Below are 14,902 nucleotides of genomic sequence, written 5' to 3' on the forward strand. Positions count from 1 at the left end.
AAGAATTCAGCAAGTTTTTTAAGAAAACCAAACAGCTAAGGATTCATGACATCTCTTAGAATTGAACTTCAAAAGTGCTTGTCGACAACTCTTACAGTCCAAGTAAACAAAAGGTATACATACATACCGCCAAAGTAAAAGAGCACGGATTTTCATTACAAATTTAGACTTTCGAGAGGCCATAACACCTCTGTGACCGTTTTTTGCAAGATAGTGGACATTTCTTCAGGGTCAAAGTACAAATTAAAAGGACTGTTTAATTTTTTGGAAATAGGCCTAATTGGAGTTAATTAGCTTCCATTTTGTCGATAAATCTTGTGTTATTTGAGCCGACCACATTGCAAATGATCTCCGATTTTCTCAGAGGGAAGCGTTGCAAGTCCGAGCTTGAAACTTGGCAAGGTGAATGTTTAATAACTATATGTAAAGGCTGTAAAGTAAAGTTATTGAAAACTGAGGTACCAGGAACACTTTTGTGCCGTTAAATATAACCAATATTTCGCCGCTATTTCTAGCTCTATACAAAGGTGGTTTTAAATTGGCTGCTAGAATCACAAAATAAATAGATTTGAAAATGTTCAGTAGTGGACAATCAACAAGGATAGTTATTCATAGGTTGTGTAAAGTTAGACTTCGATTGAAGTTATTTAAGCATTTGGCAGTGCTTCGTCCTCGCACCTTATTTTAAACCTTCAGTCGGCCGAAAAACCGCACTTTGACCGCATTTTCCGAATTTTGAGAATCTCTCAAAATTAAAAAGTCGCTGGAACTTTTAAATATGATTTTTGAAAATAGTTCACCAAAGGGTATTTTTGGACGGAATATGAGCGATTCGTCAAATTGGTCATTGATGGCGAATTCTCGATCCTTACAGGCAGCCGCTCTTAAATGGTGAAAGTTTGAAGGAAATCGGCTGACCCCCATCTTTCACCTCTGCCTGGTTTTCCAAGACAATGACTCAATTACAAATAAATGTATTTTCCTTTACATTCAGAAATATTTATAACATTTTAACACTGTAGGATTTACCTCCAGTATTTCTTTTTCAAAATTATCATATATGAAATTTTGATTCATAAGCACTATTAAATTCCATGTTAAGCAAAGTGATTCAAAAGGGACTGTTTTACTGTCAGTCATAATTAAGGCTCCTGGGAGCGGGGCTCCTATTAACCTAGTCTCTGATCATAAAACAAAAATTCTGATTAAAAAAAAGTTTGAAAAAAAATTTACAACTACCAATAATCGTTTTTGAGTGCCTAATGCGTATGAAACAAACAAATAATGTATAGAAATACATTGCCACTGCCTTAACCACCTTGACCTTAAACAGGATTCTTTAAAGAATCCTGTAGGTTTGCCTGACAGAAAATAAATTCGATTTGTTTCGCTAATTAGGACATAAAAATGCCAGCAAAAGATATATCAAAAGAGGTTGCTGCATTGAATGTGAATGCGAGGAATATAAAAGTAGTGTGGTATTTCCTTTACGTTAATGCGCTAAATAACGAAAAATCATCTCTTATTGACTTTAAAATATTAGTGCAGGATAAGATACAATTACAAAAAATACATAGCAGTCACCTCGGGCCAACAGAAACTTTTCTTTGCTAAATGGCAGAATTTTGCACATTTTTGTTGAATGTATATATAAGATCGTTTTCTGTAAATTTCCTTGTATCTTAATTTATGTAGTATTGGTAAACTTTGTTGTTTTGTGTGTTGTAAACTTAACATTGTAATACTATGTAATAGTTCAGTCACATTACTATGTAATGTTTTGTTAACAATGTAATATTACTATCAATAGTTTTATGTTAGTATTGTAAAATGCATTATTGCAAATATCCTTTGAAAAGAAACAAAATAAAGATGATTAAAAAAAATTAGTGTGATATGATGCAACTACTGTGAATACACCCAGATGAGTCATGTTCCATTTTATCTTTGATCTAAGCGGGCAACATATGACAAAACACTGACCAGAGAGGGATCAGAGCAAAGAAGAGAAGTTTCCGTTGCAGAGGTTAAAGACGGTGCACCCGCAAGACCTCAACCTGAGAGGAGAAGGGACGACGAAGGCTTAGGTTGAAGAAAATACGCCCGCAGCACCCTGACCTGAGAGGACAAGGCACTACAAGGGGTTGGCTGAACAGGGAGCAGGGCCCAGCATCACACAGCCCACAAAGGAAGCTACTCTCATAGAGTAGATGCAGGTGTCAATTATGAACTTGTTTGATTTCAAAGGAAGATAGATGCTTTTCGCCTTTTGTGATGTCTGCAGTATCAAAGTGGTCGCTGGAAATGAGCACAAGGGACACAATATATTTCTGTTAAAAACCAGCACATGGCCACAGCAACACATAAATGAATGAAGCGATTTTCCTTTCATGTGAAAGCCAAATTCCTGCAGCCATTCTAGAAATACAACGAGAAGTGGAAGAGAAGTATCCAAGTGTATTTTCATTCCACAAAACCTCCATATTGTGCGGCCCCTGTAATTTACAGTTCTCAGCCATGCACAAAGTTGTGTTTAGTAATATCAGGCAGCACATTGATAGTCACGGCCACAAACAAAAGACAAGAAAGACAAAGGCAACAAGCTCTAAGGACATCATTTTTTGCCCGCAAGCTCCCTGGTAACAACGAATGATCAGGACCAACAAAACAGCTGTGCCAGGGACTTTACAAAGTTTTCTTATGTATCGCATGGTGAAACTGTCGAGATAGATCCAAAAATTCTTTTGCATGACCCAAAGCTGGGAGAGGATGAAGGGAAAGTGTTGGGGTACCCAGAACCTTTCTTTATTTTAAATGAAACAGGGCATAAGAAGATAACAGGAACATTTCGAAGTAGTTACTGCTTAAGGCCAGCAGATGCAGGAACATTCCCGGTTGATGTGTGTAGCTTGTTCTAATATAACTAAAGTAAAATCATTCAGGAAACGAATTCTTGTAAGACACAAGAAAATGAGACACAAGACTTATACGTAATGAATACCCCACTTCTAAAGAGATGGTGGAAAAGCTGAAAGAACAGAAAGACAAACTTGATCACAAAGACGACAAGATTTTCTTGTTACACCGAAGTTGAGGGAATATTCTTGAAGAGGGTCTGTTAAGGCTTTTTGTTACAAGTTGCAGAAAGCTGCTGATTTAGGACTACCAGATGACAAAAACCCTCTCAAGGCAATGCTAGAGACTATTTCAAGAAACCTGCACGTGGAAAAGAATGGTAAATGGTACCAACCTTCCTTTAAGTTATTCTTGGAAGTACTTTTGATGTTGGGAGCCTACATCTGAGGCAATAAACCTAGGAGGTCCTGAAATCCACTCCATTTACTGATGGCACAATCAACATCGTGTTGACATAATTGGATGGATTCAGGCAGTCAAGTTCAAAAAACGCCAGCCACTGTACAAAGAAGCGATGGCTAAAATCAAGTCTTGTCCTGTTCCTGTCCTACCTGCAGAGGATGAGTCCGCAATCATTGGTCAAGTTACTAACCACCATCATATGGATGAGCTCTTTGGCTTTTGTGGGGTTAAGGGACAACAACACGTATGCCTCGACCATTTTTCTGTGGTAGCTGTGGATGGGGAGGAAGGTTACATGACTATTATTAATGCATTCAAGGAGTACAAAATTAGAACCTTTGGCACAGCAATACTGCTCAACACACTCCATCCAAATCTTCCCCGCATCGCTGTCCTTCTTATGCCCACCAGTAACAGGTTTGACCACCACTTTGTTTATCGGTAGTGGCAAGAACAGGAGGTAAAGAGCATCTTCGGTCCCCTTATTGCCAACAGCTCTGATGGAGACTCTCGGAGGCAAAAATTAATGCTACAGCTTGCCATGGTTGATGTTAGTTACAGATTTAGGCCCATTCCTTGGAACCTAGGGTTTATCTTTTCGTGCAAAAAGATAGACACAGTGAATGGTTGTGATGTTGAAGACATCTGCGATCAAGATTACATACACAATCACAAGAAACTACTTAATCCCTTAGATCATGCATCCTGTGTGCTGAGAATGGGCGAGTATCTGATTCACATGAATCATCCAATAATAATAATAATAATAATAATAATAATAATAATAATAATAATAATAATAATAATAACCTTCGTTTACCCTCGGCAGTGTTTATAGGTCAAGTGTTAGTGGGGCCGAGCATTAAATGTCACAAAGAAATAATTTAAATTAATTTATGATTTATAAGCTTTTGTCCAATAGACATGAACAGGGATACTGCAACAGCTAAGGCCAATTACTGCAGACCCGGGATATACGGAATATGCGCACAAAGACCAGACCACAGCACCTGGGACTACGTCCCCTACTCTTTGGGAACAGTGAGTGGGTTATTTAACGTCCCACAGAGTTATTTACAAACAAGGTTTGTGACACGGGGCCTACGGTTTATCGTCCTTATCTCAGAAGACTAGAAAGTCTAATCATTTTTGCAGATGTCAGAGCAAAGGTAGCACTTTCTCATCAGTTATTTAAAGACCCTGAGTGTTGGTCCGGCCGGGGTTTGAACCTGCGACCTCCCGCACAGTAGTCCGGCACTCTACCAACTGAGCTAACCAGCAAAATAACACAAATAACATGGTTAAAAATCCCAACTGGCAGGAGGCAGACCAGCTGGCTATTTACAAACGCGGCTGAGGAGTTGAACTTGGGGCTACCGAGAAACAACTCCATCTAGTGGTCAGAGCGGGACTTGAACCCGGGACCTCCGGATTTGAAGTCCGGCGCCCTAACCACTCGACCATGCTGCCTCCATTTAGTCAGAGAAGTTCTACAATTAGACAGAGAAGTCTTCCCTTTTGCCGATCATGGTTTGGGCCAAAATGACATTGAACGTTGTGACAGACAAAATTGGAGATCTGCCCAGAAAATAACATTTCCAAAGGTGCAAGCATCTCTTGAGGCCTTGATTAATGGCACAGCACAGGGCGTCCTCCTGATATCACACTGTTAGGAATGAATATGTACCTTTTATTCATCTCGTATTATGTGGAGATCTTCAGCAGTTGCATGTCATCTTTAACCACTAGAATCCAATATGCAGCCATCGTTACCCACTTCCTGGCAATCTGCAGGAATTGGATCTATCGACACAGACATTTAAAGCTTTCAGTGAACTCTATATCCAGAGAGACCTACACAGATGTCCTTTTATCCACTCATTTTACGGTGATGATTATCGTGTATGTAAGAGATTTTCAGCAGGACTGTCTGCTTGACAAAACTGGATCCACCCTTCATCTGCCCCATTATGTGGGAAATTAATGTTGCACTTTGTTTTACCCACCCTTTATTCCTTATGAGATTTAATTTGGCCTATAACCTATTTTTGTGTGACAATCACATTCGGCTGTGAATACTGACTATGCGCATGCGTCTAGCTATCTCATGTCATCCCTTGGTGCAGATTGATGACTCGATAGAATTCCAATCAAACTTCTACTTACAGGTAAGTCTCGTTTAATTAATCAATGTTATTGGTTTCGAGAACTACCCTTCGCATAGAGTACGGAACCTGGACTCATTACCCTGTGATCCAACAACCACGATGCATGTTAAATTTCTTGGAAGTAAGGCAACCAATGTTCTGGCAGAAGCAAGTACTTGCTCACTCACCCTTTCCATTACTATTGTTCATGAGGAATACGGTGTTTTCAAGGAGTTCATGTCAGAGTGTATCATGTGGAAAATTTGGTTTTGCAAAAGTGTAAATTATTCTTTCATTGGGATACCAGCCATGTTATGCGTTCATGGAAAACATTTTAATTCAATACTATTGCCACAGGCCATTACTTAGTGGTAATAAGCCTCAAATTGGGTTTTTATTTGTATGTGCAAGTGACTTGATGATAAGCTTTCAGTCATTTGAAGATGGTGTTTAAGCCTAATCACTAAGCTTCTCTGTTTGCCCGATGTTTCGAGGCAGAGCATTATATGCGTGAGCACCATTTCTTCTAAAACATCCCGGGTACTTCCCTGGTAACAAGTGGAAAACGCAGCAGGTCATGGCCCCTAGTGTTATAGCTATGAATTTGATAGACATGCTTAAACTCTGAAAGCAGGTATGATGGCGCCATATCATGAAGACATTTATAGACTAAGATGCACTTTAGATATTCCCTGCACCTTGTAGGCTGGGCCAGCTGAGCATTGACTTTAAATTATCAGCACCAACAGAACCACCTTCAATGATACAGGTGGCATGTCTGTTGGACTCGTCCAAATAAGCCTTCCAACACCACAGCTGTCTCACCCAGACGAGCAACAGTCAAACAGTGGCAAAACTATAGTATTATAAAGCATAAGAGAAGTAGCTTTTGGAACAACCTTACGCACTTGATGTAGCATGCCTAATCTAGACGAAATCTTATTGCCAATACCGTATTTACTCGAATAAGCGCCGCGGCACTTATTTAATTTTTCGTGTCTCCTGTGCGGCGCTTATTCGAGGGCGGCGCTTATTAAAAGGCTCAAACCACAAAGCCAAAACATTTTGATTGTACAAGCAAATGCTGACTATCTCCATACTGCAAATGTTACAGGGAAGAGAAAGAGGGAGGTTGGGCTTGTCGTACCGGCGAAGTTTACAGCCTTCACGCAAGAACTGAAGAACGCAAACATTTTGAAGAGAGAACTGAATGAAAGAGCATCTTGAGATATACTCACTTCGAACTGAAAAACATCACTATTGATGAAAATAAATTCCCATTGCTGGCTAAGAACCGCATTGCAGCGATTGCAGTGTATTTTTATCATCTTATGGAAATACTCGAATAAGCGCCGCACCGGAGCTGCGGCGCTTATTCGAGGGCGGCGCTTATTAACCATTCCGCTCCATGTGCGGCGCTTAATCGAGGGCGCCGCTTATTCGAGTAAATACGGTATATTCTATATGGTCCTTGCTGGGTAAGGTGTGGTCTAAAAGGACCCCAAGATATATTAAAGTATTGAACCTTTTCTAAGCATGTATTGTCGATATTGATCAATAGATTTTCTGCTATTGCAATTTTCTGATGCGTGCCAACTAACATAATCTTATTTTTATCTACGTTAAGTATTAGAAAATTGGCATGAAGCCAGCTTATGAGATTAATTATATTGGTAGAGAGCTGGTTTTGGATTTCATTGACTGAATCACTTGAAGAATAGATAAGAGTATTGCCAGTATAGAGCTTAACACTACATCCAACAACTACTCAAGGCAAGTCGTTTATGTAGATTATGAATAATGGCAGGCCTAGGCACTACCCTGGGGTACCCCAAATGATATAGGCTGGGACTCTGACGTGACCCCACTGGTACAAACACTTTGGGTGCGGATGGTCAAGTAAGACCTAAACCATTGGACTGCAGAGCGATTCATTCTGAGTGAGGATAGCCTTTCTAACATTGTGTAGTGGTCCAGAGTGTCAAATGCCTTGCTAAGGTCAAGAAACACTGGTCCTGTCAGTAGTCCTTTTTCAATGTTCTTCAGTAGATTGTTTGTTATAAGAGTGAGGCATGTTGATATTGATTGAACTGGTCGAAAGCCAGACAGATTGGACAAGAGAGGGGAGCTTGTGTTCTTGTAAGTAATTGTTGACCATCCGGTGAACAGCACGCTCAAGTATTTTGGAAGACAAAGGAAGTACTGAGATCAGTTGGAAGTTTGAAGGGTCTGTCTTCAGGCCGGCTTTGTGGACTGGGTGACCACAGTATGTTTTCATTCAGATGATATTGTTCCTTCGTTGATGGTTCTGTTCATAAGTAGTGATAGTGGTCCAGTAAGATATTAGTTGGTATGACGCCTAAAGGAGCAATCTCTTTTATGTCGAGAGCTTTAGGCAAAGTAATCACACAGAAATTGGGTTTTTAGATTATTTAGAACATGGGGACTTAGTGGTAGCAGGCAGGGGATCTCTGATAGCTAAGGATTTAGACTTGGGATCTGGCAAATGAACAGTTTGGCCCTTTAAGAGAGGTAAGCTGGACCGCTTGGGACCCATATCTTCAAAAAGACATTGTTGACCTTCAGAGGATCCAGGGAAAAACAGCTTGGTTCTGTACTAACAACTACCACCCTAAAGTCAGTCTTACTGAAATGCTTCATGACCTAGGATGGGCTAGCCTGGAGTTCAGAAGAACTATGACCCGATTAACCCTTCTATACAAAATGAGTCCTGGGCAAATTGAAATCGATGTAAACACTTATCCCAACCCCTACACTGAACGTAGAACTCGGGAAAGAGATCTTTATAGATATAGACAGGAAAAGGCTAAGAAAATGTTATTTCTATTCCTTTTCTCCAAGGATCCTAAGAATATGGAACAGTCAACCGGCGGACATAGTAGAGTCAAACTCTCTAGTTACTTTCCAATCTGAGTTACTTAGCTACTTAGTCAAGAATTGCTAGACTTTAATTTCTATTTAATTTTACCATTTTTTGTACATTATTTAACTTTATCTATTTATTTTCATAGTCATTTATTGCAAGCATTGTTAATAGTTCTTTTTGTTCCTCTCTTTAATATTTAGGACAGTTGGTGCGATATCTGTATAGATTTTACTGACTAAATAAATGTAGATGTACATGTAACATATCGTGCCATGGTAGTACTGAAAATCATTCAGAAAAAATTTTTTCAGAATCCATTCCTAACCATGCAAAGCTTCTTCTTGCTGGATTGTTGAAAGTGTTGTACACAACATTCACAGGATTGAGCATAATGTTTTCCCCCACTTTGCACTTCCTTTGCCAAGGATATTGTGGTACTTACCTCTTTGTACACTGCTGCGATACTTCGTATACAGCTGATTTGACAAAGGTGGTATAAAAAAAGCATAAAAGCGTACTCGACAATACCGAAAGGCATTATGGGCTGTGGTAGTTTACTGTTTCATCGTCAAGTTCATGAGTTTTCGGTGCGATGGAAGGCGGAACTATGAACATTTGTCGGCGTGTGTTAAAAGAAACAAACAAGAGTAGGTACGACACCTATTCAGTAAAGGGCGTGCCCTTATGTGAGAAAGTGTTCACTTTAAAGCAATACCTCCTCGAAAACTGCAGAGGGAAAATCGCTCCCACGTCATCCATAACATTCCAAATTTGGTACTACGCCGACGGAAAGAAAAAGTACTCCATATCAACGGAGATCCAGCTTGCTGAGGCGTTATCCTTGGCACAAAACGGCATCATAACCTTGTGGGTGGACCCAAGACCCTCCAAGAGTTCAGCCAGGAAAAAAGAGGAAAGGTATTGTTTACAAATGCTATAAAACAAGGCGCGTTCTGCCTCACTTCAAGGTCAACTGCAGGTTCTTATTTGTTTCACTGTCATCATCATTTTCTAAAATAAGCTAAACCCAGCTGCAGTACTGCGGTGAGTGAAAGTGAAGAAGATGATGACGAAAGAAGAGAAAGTAGCTATGATGCATGCTTGTTGAGACTGCAAAAAAAAAAAACCAAACACAAGCTTCCAGAATTCAAGTTATGTTGCTGGCTGCGAATGATGGTGAGGAAAATCACAGATCATTTCCAGTCAGCTGAGGCATATTTAATCCAGATTATTAGAATACAACATCTTTGTAACGTTGTTTGAATATTATCTTTTAGAGTAGGAGTTGAAGAAATTTGACAACTATTCATATCAATTTAGGACAAACGTACAAAAATAGCATGAACTGCACGTGGAGTAATGCACGCTTTATCATGCACTGAAACAAAACGTTTAATAATCGGGAAGCAGGTAAAATATTACATTTCCTTCCCCCGTATCACTTATCACTGATTTCCTGAAAATATTGCTTGATACCTACTGTACATACTATTTTACAAATTTTGAAGCAAACCTCAAAATATTAACTGCTCCTCATAACACCTGGGGCTCATTAATGTGGCTATTAAAATACAGGTATTAGTGTTGTTTTTTGTTTTAGGTAAACGGATCCCATGACAACGAAGACAACCTTCCAGACATCCCATTTTTTACTGGGAAGGATGTTTGGTCAAACACACCCAACCATCCAGCAATGAATCCACTGGGAATTCTACGGACGTTGAAAAAAGGTAAGCACCTTAACATTTATCCTACGGGTGGATTTTTATGTCTTCATGTATTCAGTTTCAATTAATTAGCTGATTTTTTTTTGGTTTAGACACGTATCTGTAGTGCCATCCTTCAGCAGCTGGAGGACCTTAAGATTTTGAACGGCAATGGTGTTCTTTACGAAAATGAGTTTGCTTCACAGAAGGACAAGCTGTTGGCAGAACTGAGTTCTTTGTAATTAAAACCAAATTCATAATTTACATGAATAGTAACTGTTGTAAACAAAAGTCGAATATAGTTTCTGATGTCTTCATCCGTCACTTGAACAAATCCTTCTTCAACCATAAGTTCTGGATCCATGCAAAATTGCCAGGCCATATCGTTTTATATGATCCAGCTCTCTACTTGTCCAAAAAGTTCCTCACACGGCATGAAATCAGGACTGTTGGGCAGAAGAAAAACAAAAATTGCTCCCGTTACATTAATTGTGTCAATTGCTGCTTGCGTGTGGTGGATAGGCGCATTATCTAACAGAGAAATAAGAAATAACGGAAGAAATGATTTTTTGAAAGCAGGCTATTTACAATAATGGTTTTAATAGAGAATTTGGACAAGGGTGGAAACAATTATTTTACAATTTAAAAATCCTAATGTTGCCAAAGATTCTATTGCACCTATTATGACCACTGATCGCAGGTTGATTCCATTAAATGGAAGCAAGTTGGGGCATAGCTTTTCATCCAAAAAGTCTTCAAATGTTGCCCCATTGACGTTCCTCTGATAAACACCAAGATCAATCATTCTGTCTGTACAAATAATAGGAATGGCAGTTATGCGTGGTCCCCAGTTCTGTGCCATACGTCTCACTGCAGCTCTTTTACTGATCGCGCTATATCCATACCTACATTTAAGTCTGCTGTCCTGATGAAATAAAAAAAAGTGACACCACTAAACAATCAGGGCTAAATGATAGTAAAACAGAGAACGAAATGTTGTTTTAGACAGCAAACAACCACATACAAATCCGCTTTCATCCAAAAACACCAACATCTCAGGATCCAGGAGACAGACATTAGACCTGAAAGTACTCTGTCTGCTTCAGATCTTTGAAGGCCAATGAATGATTATTAGCTTTTAAAAAACAATGAGTGATTATAAAAAAAAAAATCAAGCATTTTTTTTCTTAAATTTACATAAACAGGGAAAAATCAAAATGTAGCACTGACAAAAAATATGTGACAAACCTTTTTTCAGCTAAAACGGTTCCGTTTCTAATACAGCAATATGCTCAAAAGAGCACGTTCTGACCCTGACTGTTAGTAGACATTCTGAGCAATTTCTGAGAGGGTTTTTTCTGGGTGATCAAGTACCGCTTCCACTATTACAAAGTCCACGTGTGGATGCATAAGAAAGTTATTTATCAGTCGTCCCAAAGTCTCTGCTTTCACTTCTACAGAATTCAGGCATTTTGTTATGTACTGAAGAATGGTTTTTGGCGACATGTGCAAAGCAGCTGCTACCTCCTTAATGCTGTATCTTAGAAACTCTTTCATCCACATTGCCCGCCATCTCAAGTCAAGGCATTATAGATTCTGAGCTTTTATTGAAATTTATTGGGTATTTCCCAGACTACCTTTCAGCATTGCCGTGTGCGCTTTTATGCTTTTTTAGACAACCTTTGCCCAATCAGCTGTATACTGAGTCGGTTTTTCCATTCGCTTCTAGATTTTTTGAAAGTACTATTTTTGTCACATTAGCTCGATATGTCGCTGGCGAGAAAACATTTTCAAAGACGGATGATTGTGTGACTAGAGACAGCCAGGATTACTTCCCTTGTCCGAAAATTCACTGATTTTATCTGATTCTATATTGTGATCACAAGTAATACTTTCCAAAGGTCTTAAAAAAACTCAAATGTGAGCAAATCGCAACTGAGAAATTATTACGGCAAAGATACTAATTACAGAATGTTCAAAAATATCCCGAAAGAATTACATCAAATGAAAAAAACCCATATGGACAAACTGAGGGGAGCCAGACAAGAAGGAAAACCAACCAATTTTAGTAAATCAGGGCCGGACAAACTTTGTATAGATGGCAAATACGTTAAAATGTAAAATTAATTTGGCTCAATGTTCATTTTAATTTAAGGTACTTCACTATCATTCATTGTGATTAGGACTATTTTTGTGTCACCTTTGTTTTTTCTCTGGCTAGTTGTTAGCTTCAGCAGTTTTTATCTACAAATGAAATGGAGCAAGATAATTATTTTCAATTAGTGCTCTATAGACACCTTGAGCCAGCGGTTATTGTCGGCCACGCATGCGTATTACACGTCTCCTCGTGGGCCTGCGGTTGATTACTCCGCCATCTTGTAGAGGCTCCGTTGTTCTTAGTAAAGTGTTTGTTGTTCGCTTACATCGTGTCGTCTCTCCTCATTACTGGCGTGGTGGCAGCCGTTGGAACTTACCCTTGTCTCGTACTTAGAGACAGCCAACCCATAACGGATCGTCGACCGATTTCCAAGCGAGGAACTAGCGAAACAGCTTAGTCAATAGCTATATCAACAATACACAAAGACTCACAGCTAAGTACACATTCTACCTTTTCGCCATTCCTTCAAGAGTACGAAATGAATCCAAGAGCACCAAAGCATTGGTCCTTAACCAAACAGGAATCGATAACATCATTTGAAGCCTGGAGACAAAATCTTTAGTACATTTTTTCCCTCGACCGCAATTTCGCAAGTTTTCTTGCTGATGGCGTAACATGGTTGAAGAAATCCCGTGGCAGCCCTTGTCGCAGCCTCCAGGACGACCCTGAATCCATACCTCAAGCTTCTCGTAGAACAGCACAACAAAAGTGTACTCATCTTAAATTAGTGCTTGGACAAATTGCGAACTATTGTCCCGTAATTTCTTGTAACACAATTGTCAAGGACTCAACTTCCATAAGCTCCATCTAGCAAGTGTTTTGCCTTCACTTCGGATTCCAGTCAACCAGCGCTCACTTTGTCCACTTCAATAACATCACACTTGCCCCTGCTGAGCGCCCTGAGGATCTTTATCAACGTCTGATGTCCTTTATCAAAGATAATTTGTGATTGGCAAATGGAAGTATCTCACACCATGGCAAGGTTCCCGGCGCCTACAAGGAAATGTCTCCTACTCTCGAAAATCTTGTAGTCCTCACATGGTTGAGATTAGTCCACCCTGACCTCCCCAATTTGGTTAAGCAACGCTACGGTACCGAGCTCCGGTCCAAGTCTCTTGCATCCCTCAAACCTGAAATTTCTCAAGCATTGGATTCCCTCTAGGAAGAGATCAATAACAATGCCGATGCTAAAATTGTGCGTTCAACGGCATCGAAGCTCAGACAGCCACCTCTGAGGGGTCCTTATAACCGCTTCCAAAAGGCATGTACTAAACCACAAGTCAAGTCTTGCCCCTTGTGTAAGCAGGCTGGACCTAATGACCGTCACTTCTTAAGTCAGTGCACTTACCTACCTGCTGAAGACCACGCTTTCCTTGCCAAAGCACGCTTTGCAAGTTGCCTTGATGACGAAGATGACCTCACCGATTCTGATTTCTTCCATTCACCTGATGTGGAGGACTTCATTTCTTCTCCCCATTCCTCGGCCAGGGTTGTGTCTCGCCACGTGAGCACAAAGCAGTCTCCCCATTTCAATGCCTTCTACCATCACCACTCGCTTAAACTCACCTTGGACACTGGTGCCGAAACCAGCATGATCAAGGCCTCTGTCGCCCGTAGCATTGATGCCCCCATCGTAAAAACTTCCCAGCAGGCCCTACAAGCAGATGGAGTTATGCCTCTCGTCGTTGTTGGCAAGACCCACCTCACTCTTTCTCGAGCTGGCAAGTGCCTGACCCTTGATGCCCTCGTACTGGAAGACTTAGATGTCGATGTTTTAGCTGGAACGCCATTTATGATCACTAATGACATATCCATTCGCCCAGCAAAGGGACAGTTTCTTATCCAAAGCTTTGAAATACTGGCCTACCACCATCCCGAGTTAAGTGCCAGTTCCCAGGCTCACGCCATCCATCGCACCCAGTCTTATGTGTTACGCTCGTCCTCCTCTACAACAGTGGTCCTCCCTGGGGAATATCTTGAGCTGAGCCTACCACCTAACATAGATCCCGATTGTACCTTAGCCATAGAAGCCCGTACCGATGCAGCATCCAACAAATACTCCAACCGTTCACAACTTTGGCCTCAGCCCCAAATTGTGGAGACATTAGCTAGAAGAGTTCGTTTAGTCAACGACACTGCTGAGCCAAGGACAGTCCGTGGCCACGAAGATCTCCGCCAAGCTCGTCACACCACAGCCGTGGTTCCCACTTCACCTGTCGGACCACACCCATCACCTTCCCACCCTGGTGAGAAGGTGATTGGTGGGAAGGTGATTGCTCGACGACTATGAAGTTGAAATAAGCGAAGTATTGGACAAGGACGACGACATAACGCTGTTCAGTGTGGGTAGCTCCTACATGTGTAGGAATTTAAACCAAGTCTGCGACTACTTTGAGGGCACAATACCTCTCTATTTTCATGACGAGTTTAAGGGTCACTTCAGAATGACAAGAGAAACTTGTGAGCTGTTCACTCGCACTGTCATGCCCACAGGAAGGATACCACGTGGGAATGGATCTGGGCGAGCTGCCAAGTGGAACACTGATATTGAGCAAAAGAATTGAAAGCCATGTTGAGTTCGATCTCTGGGCTCTGAGAAACTGGGCACGAGCAGGAATGGTCGAATGGAACAGAATTTTCCGGTTATTCCAACTTTCCGGAATTTAAGGCCAACCTCAGAAAATGT

General features: G+C 40.6%; 2 pseudogenes across 1 annotated transcript in view; one reads left to right on the top strand and one right to left on the bottom strand.

The window, feature by feature from the left end:
- Positions 1 to 14,902, top strand: part of LOC146488478 (uncharacterized) — a 247,934-nt pseudogene that overhangs the window by 152,915 nt on the left and 80,117 nt on the right. The window lies entirely within an intron of this gene.
- Positions 10,240 to 11,564, bottom strand: LOC146488492 (uncharacterized; annotated as a pseudogene).

The sequence above is a fragment of the Pavona decussata genome, unplaced genomic scaffold, assembly GCF_977016875.1.
Source record: "Pavona decussata unplaced genomic scaffold, jaPavDecu1.1 SCAFFOLD_9, whole genome shotgun sequence".
In the NCBI taxonomy this organism is placed as follows: domain Eukaryota; kingdom Metazoa; phylum Cnidaria; class Anthozoa; order Scleractinia; family Agariciidae; genus Pavona; species Pavona decussata.